This window comes from Rhinopithecus bieti, unplaced genomic scaffold, assembly GCF_001698545.2.
Source record: "Rhinopithecus bieti isolate Rb0 unplaced genomic scaffold, ASM169854v2 scaffold_11933, whole genome shotgun sequence".
Taxonomy (NCBI): Eukaryota; Metazoa; Chordata; class Mammalia; order Primates; family Cercopithecidae; genus Rhinopithecus; species Rhinopithecus bieti.
In genome coordinates this window covers 1789683-1806584 of record NW_016806995.1, presented here as the reverse complement: position 1 = coordinate 1806584, position 16902 = coordinate 1789683, and the positions used below count along the sequence as shown (strand labels likewise).

At 41.9% G+C, this 16902-nt stretch overlaps 1 protein-coding gene across 2 annotated transcripts in view; it reads right to left on the bottom strand.

The window, feature by feature from the left end:
• CORO1C (coronin 1C) overlaps nucleotides 1-16902 on the bottom strand; it is a 90050-nt gene that overhangs the window by 67682 nt on the left and 5466 nt on the right. The window contains exon 1 of one of the 2 annotated variants that reach the window (XM_017879737.1): nucleotides 13515-13539. The exons of the other annotated variant lie outside the window; for it this stretch is intronic. The gene's annotated coding sequence lies outside the window, so the exon portion shown is untranslated. Of the gene's footprint in view, nucleotides 1-13514; nucleotides 13540-16902 lie in introns of those variants that run through there. 2 annotated transcript variants of the gene reach the window in all.

The window sequence follows — 16902 nt, the reverse complement described above, 5'->3', positions numbered from 1 at the left end:
CTTACTTTTTTTTTTTTTTTTTTTTTTTTGAGAATTAGATCCCTTTATAAAATGCTTTAGTTTTAGGGGGACATTTTAGTCATCTAATTTATGATTTGATCAGTTTGGGACAAGATAGCTGATAATAGAACTCCTAAGTTTGATAATATGCCATCTTAATTCGGAAGTTTACAACTGAACATTTTCGGCCGGGCGCGGTGGCTCAAGCCTGTAATCCCAGCACTTTGGGAGGCCGAGACGGGCGGATCACGAGGTCAGGAGATCGAGACCATCCTGGCTAACACGGTGAAACCCCGTCTCTACTAAAATACAAAACTAGCCGGGCGAGGTGGCGGGCGCCTGTGGTCCCAGCTACTCGGGAGGCTGAGGCAGGAGAATGGCGTAAACCCGGGAGGCGGAGCTTGCAGTGAGTTGAGATCTGGCCACTGCACTCCAGTCCGGGCGACAGAGCGAGACTCCGCCTCAAAAAAAAAAAAAAAACACACAACTGAACATTTTCTTATTTTCTTTTGAGGTAATGAAAATGTTCTAAATTGACTGTGTTGATGGTTGCAGATTATTTGATTATATATATATACTATAAACCAGCCTCCCAAAGTGCTGGGAATACAGGTGTGAACCACCGCACCTGTCTCACCTTTTGGATATTATCCTCGGTGTGTGTGTGTGTGTGTGTGTGTGTGTGTGTTTCTAGTGTTTTATGCGTGCTCTTTCAGGTTGTTCCTTTTGTTTTTGTTTGAGACTGAGTCTCACTCTGTTGCCAGGCTGGAGGAGTGCAGTGGCGCAATCTTGGCTCACTGCAACATCCGTCTCCCGGGTTCAAGCGATTCTCCTGCCTCAGCCTCCCGAGTAGCTGGGACTACAGGTGCATGCCACTACACCCTGCTAATTTTTGTATTTTTAGTAGAGATGGGTTTTCACCATATTGGCCAAGATGGTCTCGATCTCTTGATCTCGTCATCCGCCCGCCTTGGCCTCCCAAAGTGCTGGGATTACAGGTGTGAGCCACAGCACCCAGCCTAAAATTTGTCTTACATGTTGGGTGAACATTTTAACCAAGAACAAGTAAAAATAAGGGTCTACCTCTATGGTTTAAAGGCTTTGTCAGAGAAAATTTGTACTCTTGCAATAATCATCTTATTAGTCAGCTGATAATCTTCAACCTCTAGGAGAGTGTAAAGGCATGCTCCTTATAATACTACTATGTGAAGTTAAATGTAGAAAATTTATATGCCAGGCACGGTGGTTCATAGTTGTACTCCCAGCATTCTGGGAGGATGAGGCAGGAGGATCACTTGAGCCAAGGAGTTTAAGATCAGCCCAGGCAACATAGTAAGAGATAGTAAGACCCTATCTCTACAAAAAATAAAAAAAATTAGCTGGCTCTGATGCTGTAGTACACCCCCGTGGTCCCAGTTACTCGGGGAGCTGAGGTGGGAGGATTGCTGGAGCCCAGGAAATCAAGGCTGCAGTGGGCCATGATCATGCCACTGCACTCCAGCCTAGGTATCAGAGCAAGACCACGTCTCAAAAAACAAAATACAAAGGAAAGAAAAGGGCCGGGCATGGTGGCTCACGCCTGTAATCCCAGCACTTTGGGAGGCCGAGACAAGTGGATCACCTGAGGTCAGGAGTTTGAGACTAGACTGGCCAACATGGCAAAACCCCATCTCTACTAAAAATACAAAAATTAGCTGGGTGTGGTGGTACACGCCTATAATCCCAGCTATTCAGGAGGCTAAGGTAGGCCAATTGCTTGAACTTGGGAGGCAGAGGTTGCAGTGAACCGAGATTGCATCACTGCACTCCAGCTTGAGTGACAGAGCAAACCTCCATCTCAAAAAAAAAAAAGAACAGTTATCTTATAAGTTATTTAGGAAACATGATGTTGGGTGTTAGGAGGAAAAAATGCAGACAAGACAGGGTATTTATATTGCAACAGCACCAAATAAAATGCACTCAAAACACCTGAGTAAATGTTACATTTTTTTCTCTATTCCCTCTACTTCCATCTCATAAAAAATGACAATGTTGACATTTTTCCTGTTTATTGAAAAGCTATCTGTTTAAAGATTCCAGCAGATGTACTTCTATGGTTCATACAAAAGGAAACACATCCTGCTAGGAACACATACAGGAAAACCCCTACTAGTAGCAAAATCCTGCTCAGCCCATTTGCTGAGACCATTCCAGGGCATCAATTACTCAAGTGTTCAGTGGGCAGAGAATGCTCCCTCGGCCAGTGGCAACCGCAAGAAGAGTCTAAAATGTCCCATTAGAGGAAAAGACCATGTTCCCTCCAAGCCACTGTTACCTGTATGGCAGGTACTTTAACGTAGAAGAGATCCGGTGTGTTATTTAATAGAAAAAGGCAGGTAAGACAGCAGATGAGGAGACAATTATCCTAAACTCAGCTATTTAAATGACAATGACAGTAGTTAAAAATTCCTTTTAAGAAGCTGGAGACTGGGCAAGGTGGCTCACACCTGTAAATCCTAGCACTTTGGAAGACTGAGACAGGTGGACTGTCTGAGCTCAGGAGTTTGAGAACAGCCTGGCCAACATGGTGAAACTCCGCTCTACTAAAAGACAAAATATTAGCTGGGCGTGGTGGCGGGTGCCTGTAATCCCACCTACTCAGGGGGCTGAGGCATGAGAACTGCTTGAACCCAGGGGGTGGAGGGTACAGTGAGCCAAGATTGTGCCACTACACCCCAGCCTGGTCAACAAGCAAAACTCTGTCTCCAAAAAAAAAAAAAGAAGAAGAAGAAGAAGCTGGAAATGCAATAATATGTAAGCCTACACAGAATACAGAATACACATTCACAAGAGAGCAGACACCCAAAGCAAACATAGGAGGTACTCTGATTAAATATAAAAATTTGGCTGGGCATGTTGGCTCACGCCTGTAATCCCAGCATTCTGGGAGGCTGAGGTGGGGAGATCGCTTAAGGCCAGGGGTTCAAGACCAGCCTGGACAACATAATGAGACACTGTCTCTACGAAGGCTGATGCAGGGAGACTGCTTGAGTCCAGGAGTTTGAGGCTGCAGTATGCTATGATCATGCCACTGCACTCTAGCAAGATCAGGTCTCTTAAAAAAAAAAAAAAAAAAGTAAACATTTCTGAATATGAGATAGCTGAGCTTTTTCAAATTTTCTAAATGAAATCCAGCAGTGACACTCAAAGAAAGAATTTACCTAACAAACGGCATATTTTTACTGCATGCAACTCTTTAACAGATTCATACATAAGACATTCCAAGAAAAAAACATGCCTTATCTATTTTAATAGAAGCTGTTTAAAAAAGGAAGAAAAAGGACCACATGCAACATTTGCTATAAAGCACAGCAAAATGTCAGATACACAACAGCTCTCCTCATACACAGCAGTTTTGGCTGAAAGAAATTCGTATTCCACTGCCGACACGAACTTGTTGAAAAAAATGTTTTTTGTTTTTTTTTTTGAGACGGAGTCTTGCTCTGTCACTCAGGCTGGAGTGCAGTGGCACGATCTCAGCTCACTGCAAGCTCCGCCTCCCGGGTTTACGCCATTCTCCTGCCTCAGCCTCCCAAGTAGCCGGGACTGCAGGCGCCCACCACCACGCCCGGCTAGTTTTTTGTATTTTCAGTAGAGACAGGGTTTCACCGGGTTAGCCAGGATGGTCTCGATCTCCTGACCTCGTGATTTGCCCGCCTCGGCCTCCCAAAGTGCTGGGATTACAGGCTTGAGCCACTGCGCCCGGTGAAAAAAATGTTTTTTCTGGAAAAACTACTGACCACTTAGCATGACCGACTGACTGCAAGTATGAATAGCCTTGATGTTGGTTCAATTGATCATGACACCAGGAATGGTAAAAATTAAGGGAAAAAAATTCACATGCATTACAGCCTTCCAAATAGTTTCATCCCATCATTATTAATCCAGGTAACAGGTAAGATGCCAAGAATGAGGCATACCAGTAAAAGTGCATTTTGTTTCAATTCAATAACTCAATATCCTTTAGTTTTTAAAGTTTCTAAGAATAAAGAGAAAATGCAAATAAGATCTACCAAGAAGCCTCCAGGCTCTGGCCTCAGAGGTAGGACTGGAGAGGGTTCCGAAGCTCATCAATTCCAGGCTCATCACATTTCAGCCTAGAGACTATAACTCCTCCAAAGATAAAGAACTTCTGAAAAAGAAGCAGAGACCTCAAACTTCAAAGTACAGGGCAATTCCAACTTTTCGGCCCATGAACTGTCACACTTTTCCAACCATCAATCCCAAATCATATATACAATTCAGTTTCTCCACATCCGCCAACAATGGGACTTAGAGCGCTATCCTGCGGGTGCTGCTTTGACAGCCCCCAGTCCAGCTGGCCAGTTGTATAACACTTAAATATGAAACTGCACTTTGCGTACACTTTATAAACATGAGTAAAAATGGAAAAATCAAAATACAGAAACCAGCTGTAGGCATTCAAATGTACTGAGACAAACAACAGAGGGCATCTGTTATGACCAAGGAAGCAAATCTTGCTTCTCACTGAAAATCCTTAGTTTAGTCAGAGGACTATGTGCTCAGTTGTCCAAGAAAGGAACAACCTGGGCTGGACATGGTGGCTCACACCTGTAATCCCAGCACTTTGGGAGGCCAAGGTGGGCAGATCACGAAATCAAGAGATTGAGACCATCCTGGCTAACGTAGTGAAACCCCATCTCTACTAAAAACACAAAAATTAGCATGGTGTGGTGGCGCACAACTGTAGTCCCAACTACTCTCCGGAGGCTGAGGCAGGAGAATCGCTTGAACCCGGGAGGTGGATGTTGCAGTGAGCCAAGATTGCGCCACTGCACTCCTCCAGCCTGGCAACAGAGCGAAACTCAGTCTCAAAAAAAAAAAAACAAAAGGAACAACCTGAAAGAGCACGCATAAAACACTAGAAACACACACATACACACACTCCGAGGATAATATCTAAAAGGTGAGACATTACAGGTGCGGTGGTTCACACCTGTATTTCCAGCACTTTGGGAGGCTGAGCTCAGGAGTTGGAGACCAGCCTGGGCAACATGGCAAAATCTCATCTCTACCAAAAATACAAAAAATTAGCCGGGCATGGTGGTATATACCTGTGGTCCCAGCTACTCAGGAGGCTGAGGGCAGGAGGATCGCTTGAGCCTGGAAGGCAGAGATTGCAGCGAGCCGAGATCACAACACCGCACTCCAGCCTAGGTGACAGAGTGAGACCCCCCAAAAAAATAAAAATAAAAATAAAAGGTGAGGTATAGCCAGGCGCGGTGGCTCAAGCCTGTAATCCCAGCACTTTGGGAGGCCGAGACAGGCGGATCACGAGGTCAGGAGATCGAGACCATCCTGGCTAACACAGTGAAACCTCGTCTCTACTAAAAAAATGCAAAAAATTAGCCGGGCGAGGTGGCGGGCGCCTGTAGTCCCGGGCGCCTGTAGTCCAGGCTACTCGGGAGGCTGAGGCAGGAGAATGGCGTAAACCCGGGAGGCGGAGCTTGCAGTGAGCTGAGATCCGGCCACTGCACTCCAGCCTGGAGGACAGAGCCAGACTCCGTCTCAAAAAAAAAAAAAAAAAAAAGGTGAGGTATAATAAAGAGGTATCATACTTTCTAAAGTTTTCAAAGACGAGCATTCCTATATTTACATTTTATAATCTATACTTATTTTAGGAACTTCTTACAAAGAGAGGTTGGGGACCACATAACGTCAAACGTAAGCACTCACCAGCAATGTGAAGCAGAAAGTCAGTGAGCGCATTGCAGAGCGGAATGTGACGCTGTGAAAATGACTGCTGAAAATCAAGTCTGACAAGAAGTAAAATGAGCAGCAAAACAGTAACACATAACAAACCTGAAGACAAAAGATAAAATTCCTAAAATTGGACTGCGTGTGGTGGCTCATGCCAGTAATCCCAGCAGTTTGGGAGGTTGAAGCAGGAGGATCCCTTGAGCCCAGGAGTTTGAGGCTGCACTGAGCTATTACTGCACCACTGAACTCGAACCCAGAAGACAAAGCGAGACCATGTCTCTTAAAATAAAAAAAATAAAAGCTATAATTCTCTCACACCTTATTAAAGAGAGACCCTTTTATCTTTTATGAACTAAAAGATGCCATAATGAGGCCTGTAACTCATTTAAAATATAGGAATGACACTACAGAAATTTTGCAGTTACTAAAATGTGAGAAAATATAAGGACTTCGAAATCATCTCTAGCTCTTCAATGACAGAAATATATATTTCTATTACAGAGATAATGTGCAAGGATGACATGTTTACAATCCTCCACATCTCCCAATTTTCTGCTTATCACCAGCATCTTTATAAACACAACCACCTCTTTTGGTCCCTGGAGCTTTGAAAAAGCATTGCTGAAGAAACCTCCCTTGGGAAGACAAAGGCAGGCGCTACCTGCCCACCGGGGACACACTGCGGGACACGCTGCGGAACCACATAAAATCGCCTGAGGCAGCAGCCATCTCCCTAAAGTGCACCACAGGAGACCAGACTCAGAAGCTGAATTCTGTGTCTCTCTTCAAAGAGCAGAACACAACTCAAAGAGCCAAATTAATCCCAAGAGGTCTTAAACCAACTGCAGAACTTTTATAGACATGAGTGACCTAGCAATCTCACTTAAAAATTAATCCTCGAAGCCGGGTGGGGTGGCTCACGCCTGTAATCCCAGAACTTTGGGAGGCCGAGGCGGGCGGATCACAAGGTCAGGAGATCGAGACCATCCTGGTCAACACGGTGAAACCCCGTCTCTACTAAAAATGCAAAAATTAGCCAGGCGTGGTGGCACATGCCTATAATCCCAGCTACTCAGGAGGCTGAGGCAGGAGAATCGCTTGAACCTGGGAGTCGGAATTCGCAGTGAGCCAAGATCGCCACTGCACTCCAGCTTGGTGACAGAACGAGATTCTGCCTCAAAAAAAAAAAAATTAATCCTTGAATATGTTTCTAAACATTCTTTCTATATTGATGACCTACTTTTCTTATCAACAACTGGTAAAAAAACACACTGTATGACTGTTCAAACTTGTTAAGTCTGTTTTTCACTACTTAGTCATATGGAGTAGACAATAAAATTTTATTAATTCTTTGCCAATATTGTTATACCAGGAAATGAAATTACTGGATGCTCATATCTTAAAAGGGATGGGGATATTTTATTAAAAACTTCATAAGGCTAGTCACAGGCAAAACTAGCAGTGTCAAAAAACAAAATAATCACCTTCACCTGAAGAATTTCAGCCTTCCCTTTTTAACCCATACCTTGGGCAAGCAGAGATTAAATGAATTAAATGAATATGTACTCCTGACAGTGTTTCAAAGGAACATCAAAGGAGAGTAGGAAAATCTCTGACTTGGATGTCAGACACAAATTTATCTTGACATAGTCACCGACCCAGCTAGATCATTTTGGTCCTCAGGTTGTTTGTTTCTTCATCTATAAAATGGAAGAACTAAAATGAATGATTTCTAGGGTCCTATCAGAGTCTACTGGGATACAGTCCACATCCCCCCGGTAAAAAAGACACAACTCACTGCAAACCAGTTAGTAAATTACTTACTAACATCCACAGGGTTATACATATTATACATATACTCAACTATGAATGTTGAATAGGTCCTTAATCCCAGTCATTCTTTTATTCAACAACTATTCACTGGGCTTTGACCTTGCACCTAGCACCATACTAGACATGAGAGACATAACTGTGAGCAAGCAGCCTGGCCGCTGCTCTCATGGAGCTTACAGTCCACTGCAGAAGACACACCACAATCAGATATTCATGCAAACATTAGCATGCTGCTGTGGCAAGTGCTGGAATGCAGAAGAACACAAGGTAACTGAGTCAATAATCAGGGGAACACAACCAGTCAGAGAAGCGACACTTAAGAAATCAAAGAACGAGAAGTCAACTGGGCAGTAAGAGAAGAAAAGTGAGTCCCAGCTGGGAGGAACAACAAAATATATCAAGAGTCTGTATCAAAAGCAAGCACTTGTCAGAATCTGGACTACTTAGCCCGCAGGGACTGGAGCCCAGAGGCAAAGGGTAGAGGAGGCTGGAAGATCAGCAGAACCCAGATCACAGAGGGCTTTCTAGGCCATGTTAAGGATTTTATCTTTACTTGCAGTCTTGGGAGCCACAGAAAATTTTTTAAGTATGAGTATGTCACATAATTAGATTTGCATTTTAAAAGCTCACGTTGAATGAAGCTGGAGAATGGATCTGCAGGTGGGAGCATCTGAGAGTATTCAGGGAAGCTAGTTAGGAAGTCACTGCACTTGTCCAGGCCACAAGTCACAGTCCCAGCAGAAACAGAGATGATGGAGTCAAAAGACTTGAAGTCAACTGAATTTAAAACTGTTTTAGATATGAAGGGTGCATCAACAGTGATGCCTAATTTGACTCATGCAACCAAATGCTTGGGGTGCCTTCCCACCTTCTCTTTGGTGTGGAGAAAGACTTCGTAACTACCTCTTAGTAGTAGCTTCAAAGAGCCTTCTGTTGACAAGTAAAGTATCTGAAAAGAGTAAAACCATGGGAAAAATACTTTAAAATTTATTTTTTTAAATGTAATTACCTTTTCACATTAATAATTGGATCCATGGCTTTAAAAGTACATACTTTTGCTCACAAAAGTGTGTGGAGCTTGAAGAAAAACATATTGAGTGTGCTATTTGAAAATGAAAACTAGGCCGGGCACAGTGGCTCACACCTGTAATCCCAGCACTTTGGGAAGCTGAGGCAGGTGGATCACCTGAGTTAAGGAGTTCAAGATCAGTCTGGCCAACATTGTGAAACCCCATCTGTATTAAAAATACAAAAATTAGGCTGGGCGCAGTGGCTCACGCCTGTAATCCCAGCCCTTTGGAAGGCCGAGGCCGGTGGATCACAAGGTCAGGAGATCAAGACCATCCTGGCTAACACTTTAAAACCCTGTCTCTACTAAAAATATAAAAAATTAGCCGGGCGTGGTGGTGGGTGCCTGTAGTCCCAGCTACTCGGGAGGCTGAGGCAGGAGAATCGCTTGAATCTGGGAGGCAGAGGTTGCAGTGAGCAGAGATTGTGCCACCGTACTCCAGCCTGGGCAACAAAGCGAGACTCCACCTCAAAAAACAAAAAAAAAAAAAAGAAAGAAAAGAAAAGAAAATGAAAACTAACACTGTTTAAAATAAAAATCTCCCTATGTTTCTGGAATTTTCAGACATCCTATAGAAATAGGAAAGCATAGTGCTTGCAATCTTACTACACCTTAGGAAAAATAATTTTGTCTGCCTGATCCCTTTTGTTAAAATTAAAAATACTTATCAGCATATGTATCTTCTAAAGGGGAGAAAAAAAAACCAAAACACTCAATATCAGTATCTACAATAGAGTACAAGAAACTGTAAGAATTTAACTCACTGGAGACAATGTAGTTACTACCAAATAAATATTTTAGCACCATTCAACACCTTTAGAAGAAGGTCTCAGGCTCTTCAGGAAGAAAACTCCACACATTCAATTTCACCAATAAAATGAAAATATCTCTAGGGAAGTGAAGACAAACACAGCCCACTTTCAGAAGGAAACATTTGGGCTAAATATTCTAAGAGTGAATACTATCAGAAGCTTTTATCAGCCGTAGCTGGTAAAACTGCAGCCCTAACTCTCCCAAACCCATTTTCCTTCCAAAATGTATCAAGACTTGAAAATTATAATCTTTAATTCTCTATGTTAAATTAATTGGACATCATAATAGTAACCAAAGACAAATTATCTATTCCTCAAATGAAAGTAGGACAATAATTTTAAAATAATTTTAAGTAGAAGGCCAGCAAAAAGATCCAGGGGCTTCCTATCCCTAATACGTTTTTAAACAACTACATTTATGGTTTATGGTACTCTCTAAAAACTGCCAGAAATAACACACACACACACACACACAAATGCAATTACAAAATAATTCATTTTTTGTGACCACTTATCGTGAATACAACATAAACAAAAGTCTACAGTTTTTCAAACTTTAATATGTATAAATGAACTCCTAAGCAACGAGATCATTTTAACAGTTGAAGTGGTGCACAATTCACCCTATCTTAACTTACTCGGTTCTTGTCAAATTCTCAAGTCAAATGAATTCTCAAATACATTAAATCCTTGGGGCTCCAGGAGTCACTCAAATGCCCTAGGGCCTGCCCTATGGTTTCTCTGGTGCTGGGCGGGGAACACCTAGGGGTCCACTACAGACAAACCTCCACCTTCACCTCCTCCTCCTCCTCCTCCTCCAGGGAGAACATAAGGCAATGACAATAGCGCATTAAAGGATGAGAAACTCAAGAAGAGAAAGATAGTGAAGGAAAACTGCTTTTTCAATGGCTACTTTAACTTTAAATCCCCTTGACAGGAATTATGGTTCTTCTCATAACTATCTTCATTCTTAAATGAAAGTATGCTTCCGTTGGGATGTTACTTTATTGACTCTAAAGTCAAACTTGCTAACCAGGCCGGGCACAGTGGCTCACGCCTATAATCCCAGCACTTTGGGAGGCTGAGGCGAGAGGATCACTTGAGCTCAGGAGTTGGAAACCAGCCTGAGGAACACAGTGAGACCCTATCTCTACAAAAATATTAAAACATTAGCCAGGCACAGTGGCGTATGCCTGTAATCCTAGCTACTCGAGAGGAGGATCACTTGAGCCTGGGAGGGCGAGGCTGCACTGAGCTTCAATCACACCACTGCACTCCAGCTTGGGTGACAGAGCAAGACCCTGTCTCAAACACTCATACAGACACATACACGCACACACAAACTTGCTAACCAGAGCTATAAAATACAGCCATAAGAAACCCATGCTGCCAATATTTTTAATTTATTCAAGAAATCAATTAAGTAAATTTTCAATGAGTACCAAAATGTTGTTATCCTGCGTTTTATCAGAATATATGCTTAAATAATCAAAACCCCAAAATTTGCTTTACAAATAAACCATGTTTCAATAAAGGAATGTGTATACATGTCTGTGTGTGTAAATTTACACATATAAACATCTTGCTAACATATTTATTTACAATGAAAATTATGAAGTTAGCTTACAATAACATAAGACTTTTTTTTTTTTTTTTTTTTTTGAGATGCAGTCTCGCTTTGTCACCCCGGCTGGACTGCCCAGGCTGGAGTGCAGTGGTGCAATCTCAGCTCACTGCAAGCTCCGTCTCCCAGGTTCACGCCATTTTCCTGCTTCAGCCTCCCGAGTAGCTGGGAACACAGGCACCCGCCACCACGCCCAGCTAATTTCTTGTATTTTTAGTAGAGACAGGGTTTCACTATGTTAGCCAGTTTGGTCTCGACATCCTGACCTCAGGTGATCCACCCGCCTCGGTCTCCCAAAGTGCTGGGATTACAAGTATGAGCCACCATACCCGGCAAATATTTATAATTAGTAGTCCTAGGCTATAGAAAACATCTTTATTCCTTTCATCTTCTAGGAAAATGGAAAGACTGACAATATCACAAGTGTATCATGCAAAGTTGAAATTAAATTACTCAATTAACATTTATTGAGCGGCTACTATGCAGCAGGCAATATGCTAGGAAATGGAGGCACCAAAATGTGTAAGATATCCTCTATCTTTAAGGAACGTGGAATATAGCAGTATTATAAGGTGTTCACTTTCACAAACTAGAAAATAATTCTATACTCAATTTCTAGTCATTCAATCCAAATGTAATTAGTATTAGCATAGAAATCACTAACACTAGTGGTACCCACAAACTACACTTTCATCTACCTTTATAACTCCATAACCAAACCATAGTTACATTTTACTCTAACATATTGTATAAATGCATAACCTATTATCATCACTTTCCACAATCAGGGCCATCTCATCTACCCATCTTACACTACTCTTCCCTAATTACACCAGTTCTGAGTCAGCCCAGTACTATTAGGCACATCCTCAGGCAGGATCTCACTCCCAGTGGCCACAAACACTGACTCTCCAACGCCTGTCTCCTGAATTCCCACAGAGCTCACAGCCTACACTGCAGAATTCACCATCAAAGAGTCATGTGCTTGAGGGCTGAAGGAGGCTTGTAATGTATTTTTTAAACTCTTACATAATTTAAAAGTAAATCAAAACACTAAGCTTGCCATAACAGACTTTGTGAATATGAATTTTTAAAATGACACCAGAAAAATCAAGTCCCTAATATATTTTGCATAAAATGTTTGAATGAGAAGAGTTCTTTGAAACCAGGTAGTTCAAACCCTTCACAGAGGCACTAACAGAATGGAGAGGTCAATAATTTCCCACTGTTTGAGAAAAAAGTGGCTTTTTGGTAAGTTTATAAAAGAATAGAAAAATAGACATGAAATTTACAATCACTACCATGCCCTGATCAACTTCCCAAAGGTCACAGAAACCAAGCCACTTTGCCAAAACCTAAGACCCTTTCAAACTGTGAAGTTCCCAAACGGAAAAGGAAAAAAAAAGGTTCATAAGCATTTTGAAAAAAAAATTAGCAGAGTCACTGTTTTGGAGTAACAGGAAGAACCTTTCTAAAGCAGGCATGGTTTCTTCCTGATTCCAGGTATCAGGACTAGCCTCCTTACATGGGCTCTGCCTGACTTCACATGCCTCTGCTCAACTTTCCCCTTGAAACCTTGCTGCAATGACTGAACGCAAATATTCCAAAGAGACAATCTGTTTATCAGTAAGGAACCTCCTCTTTAAAAATATTAACATTGTACACCTCTAAAAGGGTTAAAGAACATGAGTGAAATGACACGAATAAAGCCTGTAGTCATCCCAACTCTGAATAACAGTGGTAGTCTAGTAGGGAAATGAATTTGAACCATGTGCTTTGCTACCATGATTTAAAGGAAGTGAGCTTAACCAGGGGAGTAGAAGCTTCAAATTAAGAGAGAGATGAAGGAGGATGAAGAACAAGGAGGGCCAGCACAGACCTGGAGGGCTGCAGTGGCATGAGGCCTCTGGACACCAACCACACAGCCTGCACAGGGAGGCTCTCAGGGCATGCGGCATGAGTCCTTTCTTCTCTTTCACATGACTACCAGCTCCCAAGATCCAGAATTCCACTATCACCACAAACAATTTCAAAAACTGTTGTGAATTCAACAGATTCCTTCAGTCTAGCCTGGGAACGTACCCACCACTTACAATGCTGAATCAAAACAATAGATAGAAACTACTACTAGTAGATCTGAGTTACAAATAACTGAGTTAGACTCTGGAACACAACTCAAGTCTTGAGTTGGAGACCAAATATACACACTGCCTGCCTCCAAAACAGAAATTTCATCTGGGTTCTTGCTCATTCACTTTCAGAGAAATACACAGTTCATAACCATCCTTTGAAGGTATGATATGTTATTTGTTCCACTTGATAAAGTAATTCAGTCCACTGCACTCAAGACATTGTCATAATGCATAAAAAGATCAAACTAGCAGTCTTAGGGAGAAAAATAAGACTTCCAACTTACCTTTTCCTGCGGTAGCACTGTAAAGCAACAGTGGCCCACAGAAGAGAGAGCCTAAAGGACAGTTACTCTATTTCTAAAACAGACAACGTGCATCTTATTAAATAACACCCCCAAAGAACTGTGGCCAGTCATCATTGGCTCCAGCCTCTCTCTTGCTTGCCAAGGAAAACTAGGATGACAATGTTAAGCTAAAGATACTACTAACCACAAAATTAATTTACCATCTAGCTTCTAAAGGGACTAGTTTCCTAATAAATCCCTCTGCTTAACAGAGATGACAGCGCACGTTCACATGTGTTCCTCAGTCCCCACTCTAGCTGCATTTGAGTTTTTATATTAATAAATCAGTCAATTCTTTAAGTTCCTAAGAATGAAAGGAATTAGAATAATCTTTAACTAGGAAAGAATGCTTGACCATTACGAAAAGGAATTTAAGTATCTTTCCTGTGAAGTAAGCAAATAATGATTAAACATTTGTCGTAAGGAAGGGGAGCTTGTGAATTTTGTCACACACCCCTATGATGTCAAGAGTGGAAAATACACCCTGACGGCTTCAGTCTCCTAACACTTCCTTTCCCATGTGTGTCTACTATGGTCGCTCATGAAAAATCTACAGCTTTGTTCATCTAGAATGAAGGCCTCAGCAGTTATTGAGACATGGGGACACACACCCAGTTCACAATGGAGCAAGGAAGACTCTTACACCAAACCACCATGTGACCAGACTTGCAGTCTATCTTGGTTTCCCAAAGACAGAAGGACCACATTGTGAAACAATAATCAACTTTTGCTAATCCTAAGTGGTTTTCATTATGTCTGTTACAATCTATATATTAACAGTTCCAGTACTGGGCCTGTGTTGTTCCTATCTAAACTTGGTGTTTTCAAATACCGACGGCTTACTAATGCCAATTTTTCTGGCAAGATGCAATGCAAGGGCATTTTTGCAATAATAATCGGTCTTCCAAATACAAGACAAATCTTTAAAACCACTGCTTACTAGTGCTCAGATTATAAGATTGAGGAAATTTAAAAAGATCAATAAAATACTGTCAGGGAGCTTTACATTAAAAATAGGAATCAAGTTTACCAAAAGTTTATCCAAGAGATACCATGTATTTTCAAATTTCCTAAAATACATCTAAAATCCTCCTAAAACCTGGACCACACTTCATAGTTTAATACATGCACAACGTGAATATGTGGGAAAAAGCAACAACAACACAGGTATGAGCTACCAACTGTAGTGATTAACCGAAGAAAACCCTGCGAATAGGCTTGGTTTGCAGATCTGGCAAAAGACCATGGCGAAAGGTTAAGAGAATGGAACTGTTGCCCTGGGTCAAAGACTAAAAACGGAAAGCCATGTGAGGTTCACATTGTTAAATAAAAAATCCATACTATACTATAAACCCACATGACTAACTATAAAAATTAATTCATACTATACATGGAATGAGGTGGAGTTGGGGTAGGGGGAGAAAGGAAGGGGCAGTTAAGTTCCTGATCTTGGGCAAATCTGTCAAGCTCCTGCCAACAACGTCCACTCATCTGGAAAATGAGGAATAGACCAGCCCACAGTGCTTCCTGCTCTGGCTGTGATTCAGAGTCACCAGGGAACTCACGCCCAGGCAGCTGGATTCATAAAGGTCCACAGATGATCATCACAGGGCAGTCAAGAATGAGGACCTCTGTACCTGAGCAATAATCTCCCAAATTTCCCTAAAATAATATATCCTTTAAAAGATGGTGAGATACTGGTGCCAAATATAATCCATTATTCACAAATTTTAAAAAGGAAATGTAGATCACTGCCTGACCAAAGGGGAAAAAATATAACTGCCTTCCACATACAATGTATAGGCCTTCCTACTTCCATTTATATTTCAGTCTCTCTCACTCTGACCTTTGCATTATATTAATTACTCATTACTGCAGCAAATGGGAGGAACTGTGTTTTTGTTATTAATGTAAGATCTAAATGACAGGCCTAATTTAACATCCCATAAAACTACAGAGGCTCTTTTCCCACACAGAATGTTACACTTTATCACACCGTAACCAGAAGAGTAATTCAAGCACTGCAGTGCAATCTCCTTCAAATCCTAAAAAAAAAACCATCTTTTGCCAGGAACTTTCCTTAAAATGGACAGATAGACAGGCAGACAGATAGACTGAATACACAGACCTGAATAGAGAAGACTGTCTGAATAGACATTTCCAATTCAGACAGATGTAAAAACACTGAAGGTGTTTTTAAGACCGCCTTCCCATCCTAAAATTAGACATTTTCTGCCCTCTTCAGTGACTCAACTTTGATTCAAAGTCTAAAATCCTCAGGTAGGAGTGGGAATCCATACCCTTAATAGCTTAATGTCAGATGTAAAATGTATTAAACTTACTCTACTAGCTTCTCTGCAGTTCCATTCATTAACAAACATTTAAGAGTGAAGAGAGGGAACAGGAATGTATTCAGTACCTATTCTGTATTAGGGACTTCATACAATTTTCCTTGCTTAATCTTGCCAATGACCCTGCAAGGTAAACCTTTTACATCTCCACACTACAGAGGAGGAAAGCAAAGCTCAGGGAGGTGAGGGAACTGGCAAAGTCACAGCTAGCAAGAAGCAGAGCCAATAGTGAAGCCCAGCTCAATCTGGCCCTAAAGGCCTGCACCCTCACGGCCTCAGTTCCCCTAAATACAAAACTCTCTTAGAACGAGAACTACAGAAGGTACCCATAGCTCACTGTCCCTAATTAGACAAAAAAGTTGACATTTTCTTTTCTTCTGTACTTCCTTGCCACAATTCAAGCTTTAATGAACACAAAAAAAGAAAAGGTATCCTGAAATGGCCAACTGGTTTCTCCTAATTCTCAGAAAGGTGCTAAGTGAAATTTTTTTTTTTTTGAGACAGAATCTTGCTCTGTCACTCAGGCTGTAGTGCAACTCTGTCGCCCAGGCTAGAGTGCAATGGCGCAGTCTAGGCTCACTGCAGCCTCTGCCTCCCAGGTTTCAAGCGATTCTCCTGTCTCAGCCTCCTGAGTAGCTGGGACTACAGGTGCGTGCCACCACACCTGGCTAATTTTTGTATTTTCAGTAGAGACAGGTTAGCCATGTTGGCCAGGCTGGTCTCAAACCCGTGACCTCGTGATCTGTCCACCTCGGCCTCCCAAAGTGCTGGGATTACAGGCGTGAGCCACCGCGCCCAGCATGAAATATTTTTAATTAAAGTATTTTTAAAATGAACAGAAGAACATAAAATATAACTAAAGAACACTAATTTGAGTCAGACACCCCAAGAGAGGAGAGCATGAACGAAAGAATGAAGAGGCTGGACATGGTGTATCACGCCTATAATCCCAGCACTTTCAGAGGCTAAGGTAGGAG